The following is a 5,149-nucleotide window of genomic DNA, read 5'->3' as shown; positions in this document are numbered from 1 at the left end:
CTCTCACCAAACTTTTACTAACACGAGATTAGCAAAAGGAGCCCAAAGGGTGCCGCGCTTGGTTCTGAACCGCCCTTTTCTAGTCTCGTCGCACGTGGTGTACGTGACCGCGTGGTTGGCGATCGGAAATTCCGACAACTTTGTGTGACCGTGTGTAGACAAAAAAGTTTGAGCCAACATCCGTCGGAAAAAATCCTAGGATTTTGTTGTTGGAATGTCCGAACAAAGTCCGACCGTGTGTACGCCCTATAAGTGTACTGAGATCCAAGGATGATGAAGAAAATGAAGAAATGTGGCTACCACTGAAGGCACCAGGGAGCACTAAGATAGCAGACACACATATACATTTTTGGTAGTTGTGTCTGATGTTGTAACCTTTGAATGGCTTGAACACAGGGTGACAAAACAGAATAGAAACTGCAGGAGCTGCAAAGCACACGTGGTGAAGCCTTCCAGACAACAATTCCAACATAAAACTGGCACAGAACCTTTGCTGAACAAATTGCAGGCCATCTCTTCAAAATGGCAAAATAATTCAATTCAACAGGACAAGTTGATCTTTAGTGTTATCGAATTATGTTTAGTAATTTCTAAGGGTGTCAGCAACTCCTTACACTGGTACTATTACAGTTTATAGTACTATTACAGTACTATTACGGATTTTGTTGTCGTAAAATTTTAGATCCAGCTCTCAAACTTTGTGTGTCGAAAATTCCGATGGAAAAAGTCCGATGGAGCCTACACATGGTTGGAATTTCCGACAACAAGCTCCGATCGCACATTTTCCGTCGGAAAGTGTGTATAGGGCATAAGGCCTCTTGCATACTGTAGCTTGAAAAAGCTCAGTATAGCTTATTTTTTTTTACTGAGCTAAAATACAGCCCATTATTTGTAATGTGCCTATATACATAGGCGCATAAACAAGCACTGCACATTCTTTAGTAAAAAAATTTAGAAAATCTGCATCTTTGGTCAGTAATTTATGCCTCATTTGCGCAAATGTGCAATAATGCACACAAATTCATGAAAATGTTCATTTGCATATTATACAGAATGCGAGAATAAAATTGTGCAAAAAAGCACTAGTGCGTGCGAAAAATGCGCAACCGCACATATGCACAAATGCGCGCAAATACATACCAAAAAAATGCCTAAAATTATATCTGAAAAAGTAGAGTAGAGTAGAGTTCTATATCCTGCTTAAAATCACTTTTGTGTTAAACTTCTGCTTCTGAATAATTGCATACAAAGATTTCAGTAAATATAATGAAAATGCCAGGTTCCACCGAGATTTGAACTCGGATCGCTGGATTCAAAGTCCAGAGTGCTAACCATTACACCATGGAACCCCACTGACAGGTTCTTCTTGCTGTTGTTTCATAATAACAAAAACATATAATTAATGCTAGGCTTGCCATGAGTCATTGTCAGTTTATTATGAGATTTCAATAAACTTTTACAGGATAAGTTCACCTTTTTAAAAAATATAAATATAAATGCAGATTTTTTTTTGCATGCTTTGCAGTCTCCTTTGCTGTTTACTCTCAATTTCTAAGGACTACATATCCCATTGTACCTTGCTGCCTGCAAGCAGCGATTCCTGTACTGACACCACCTCCTGAAACTCCTTTCATCAACTAGGTAGTTCTGAAGGCAGGCACTGTGAAATGTGTGACACAGCAGTACCTATGAAGAGGACATAGTGAATATATGTCACAGAAATCAAGGAAGTAAATGTGTGGGGATCTTCACAAACTTTAACATGGTTCAGAATATTATGAGTAGGGTAGAAATAATTGCAATGCAATGTAGAAATTGAAATTAGATGTTACATTTTGACCATAGATACAATGTGTACGTACATTCCAAATAGTTTTTAACATAAAATTTGGTGAACTTTTAATTTTTTTTTTCAAATATTTTATTTATTCAAAAGACAAGTTCAATGGCGTCATACAAAACAATGGCACGAGAAAAACAGTGTCACAATGCAGAAACAATCATATGCAGGATGTATAAGCAAAATACCAAGACCAAGGATGTAGTCCAAATCCTATATTCATGGATTGTGTCATTGTAAAATTAGACAATAATTAGTCACTTTGCCTATAGAGAATGCAGTGTATTGTAAAATATGAAAAAATACCCGGAACTGTCTAAATCCATTTTTTCTTTTTAAAGCATACATCTAGAAAAAGAGAGCTCAGTATAGCTTATTTTTTTTACTGAGCTAAAATACAGCCCATTATTTGTAATGTGCCTATATACATAGGCGCATTAACAAGCACTGCACATTCTTTAGTAAAAAAATTTAGAAAATCTGCATCTTTGGTCAGTAATTTATGCCTCATTTGCGCAAATGTGCAATAATGCACACAAATTCGTGAAAATGTTCATTTGCATATTATACAGAATGCGAGAATAAAATTGTGCGAAAAAGCACTAGTGCGTGCGAAAAATGCGCAACCGCACATATGCACAAATGCGCGCAAATACATACCAAAAAAATGCCTAAAATTATATCTGAAAAAGTAGAGTAGAGTAGAGTTTTATATCCTGCTTAAAATCACTTTTGTGTTAAACTTCTGCTTCTGAATAATTGCATACAAAGATTTCAGTAAATATAATGAAAATGCCAGGTTCCACCGAGATTTGAACTCGGATCGCTGGATTCAAAGTCCAGAGTGCTAACCATTACACCATGGAACCCCACTGACAGGTTCTTCTTGCTGTTGTTTCATAATAACAAAAACATATAATTAATGCTAGGCTTGCCATGAGTCATTGTCAGTTTATTATGAGATTTCAATAAACTTTTACAGGATAAGTTCACCTTTTTAAAAAATATAAATATAAATGCAGATTTTTTTTTGCAGGTAAAAAAATTAGCATGTACTATTTTTTTTTGTAGGAGCCTGTTGAGCATTGCACCCCTGATCAGCAGGGCTTCTGCAGACTTTCAATGCAAGCTGTCTGCTCGTACCTCTTATGGGCAAGCAGTTACACAATGACAAAAAGAATCAGTGAAGTACCTCAACTGCATCCTGGTAGTTCATTGAAAACTACAAGCCGCCAGCTGCAAAGGATGTCAGTACTTGCAGTTCATTCACTCTGTCAGAGAGGTTACCTGGTTGGGCGTCGGTGCGCGCCAGGGCACGTTGGTGCACGCGTTCCTGTGTGTGCTGGGGCGCGTGCTTCTGGGGGCACTGGTGTGTCTGATCCAGCTGGCCATGGTATGCGCGGTGGTGCCCGGGCGCGCGTACGCGTTAGCGCGCGTCCGCCTATGGGCATTGGGATGCGTGTGCCTGGTGGTGCTGGTGTGCGCGCCGGTGTCCGGGGCGCGTGCGGGTGTGCAGGCGCCTGTGCGTATCGGCGTGCACACGTGTGCGGCGTTTGGCGCCAATCAGCCTATTTAGGCTTGCTGCAATCTCTGCTCAGTGCTACCTGATCAACAGCTCTTGTGCCAAGTCCCATTATCCTCTCTGTGTTCCTGTGTTCCTGAGTTCTGATATGTTACGACCCGGCTTGCCTATTGGACCTTCCGGACTGCTGCCTGAACCTGACCCCGGCTTGTTTGACCCCGCTTCTGCCTGCTCCTCTTGTACTTCTGCTGCCTGCCCCGTTGCCGACCTCTGCCTGTGTGCGTGACCAGTCTAACAGCTCCTGCTCAGCATCTGTTTCCGGTGTTCCTGAATACTACCTGCTGATCGGAGGACCACCTCTCTTCCGGCATCTGGATCCCTGCACCAGGCTCTCATACCACTCCGTATTTGTGGGCTCCCTGTCTACTCTATCAGGGGTCCCGAGTCGGATACGAAAGGGAGCCTACCCTCTGCCCAAGCGGACTCACCGGTCTGGTAAGTGAGAGACCTGACACACTCACAGAACTGTGTGAATGAATGGTGTGGCTGTGTGGGCGGAGCCTTGCGCGGCTACACTCTTTTCAAATAGTGACAGCGAGTGCGGGGAGAAGATCCTCTAGCTCGCTGTCATGGAAGGGCTGTCATGGAAGGGCGGCTGCAAGAGTGGGAATGTGTTACCTGTTCCACTCTAAAAACGGATGTAACATGTTCCCAAAGGTGAACTTTTCCTTTGATTTGTCTATGATTTGGGCTATGATTTGTCAGTTGACTTTCTAAAATAAGCCTGTCCCAAACCTGTGAAATTCAGACTTAGCTTAATGAAAACAATTATCAGAGGTTACATTCAGGCAGAGCTTGAAACAGATACAGAAGTTTAGGCAAAATACTTATTTTGGTTATGTTGCAATGCCCAAAACATGAGTGACGCCCAGCATGCCATGTGTCTAGTAGAGCGCGGATTGTCTTTAAAAGTGGAGGGAAATTGAGGTAAAAAAATTTGAGAGAATTTGGGGGGAATGAGTGTACCTAAATATTTCAATCCCGAGTCAGTCCATTTTAGTTTAAAATTCGATTTCAATTGGGAAAGGAGAGATTGCGAGACACCCACTCCCATCGCCTCAGATTTGGTGAAATTAATCTTCAAGTTAGATAACCTACCATACGTCTCAAATTCACCAAGAAGATTCGGGAGCGAAACCAGGGGGTTGGTAAGAGAAAACATCATGTCATTGGCCTATGCAGAAGGTATCTTGCATAGAAAGGGTTACAGTGACAAGGCAAAGAGGAGAAGAGACAGTGGGCAACCCTGTCTCGTTCCATTGGTGATTGAAAAGCTCTCCGACAAGATCCCATTAGCTTTAACTTTTGCTGTAGGGTTAGAATATATATTGGAAATCCAGTTTAGCATAGCAGTGCCAAACCCCACATGGCACAGGACAGAGAACATGAACTGCCAGCTCACTCTATCGAAGGGCTTTTCTGCGTTGGTTCCTATAAATATGCATGGGGTACGGCTTGTGTTAGCTACGTGTAACAAATTAAGAACTTTGACAGTATTGTCTCGAGCTTCACGAGATGGTACAAAGCCTACTTGGTCTAAGTGTATCAAGTCTGGCAGGTGTTGCTGAATCCTAGATGCTAATTTTTTAGTGAATAGTTTGAGATCAATATTCAAAAGGGATATCAATCTGTAACTGCCACAAGAGATGGGATCTTTACCCTCCTTGGGAATTGCCAATATGTGTGCCTGTAAAGTTTCTTTTGGAAAGGACGCTCCAGACCCAAGC

General features: G+C 41.9%; 2 non-coding genes across 2 annotated transcripts; both read right to left on the bottom strand.

Moving 5' to 3' along the window:
* Nucleotides 1–1,277: 1,277 nt before the first annotated feature.
* Nucleotides 1,278–1,349, bottom strand: TRNAQ-UUG (transfer RNA glutamine (anticodon UUG)). Its single transcript has one exon. It is a non-coding gene; the product is annotated as a tRNA-Gln (tRNA).
* Nucleotides 1,350–2,637: 1,288 nt separating this feature from the next.
* TRNAQ-UUG (transfer RNA glutamine (anticodon UUG)) lies at nucleotides 2,638–2,709 on the bottom strand. The gene has a single exon. It is a non-coding gene; the product is annotated as a tRNA-Gln (tRNA).
* Nucleotides 2,710–5,149: the final 2,440 nt, after the last annotated feature.

Source organism: Aquarana catesbeiana, linkage group LG01 (genome assembly GCF_042186555.1).
Source record: "Aquarana catesbeiana isolate 2022-GZ linkage group LG01, ASM4218655v1, whole genome shotgun sequence".
Taxonomy (NCBI): domain Eukaryota; kingdom Metazoa; phylum Chordata; class Amphibia; order Anura; family Ranidae; genus Aquarana; species Aquarana catesbeiana.
This window is presented reverse-complemented; position numbering and strand designations above follow the sequence as displayed.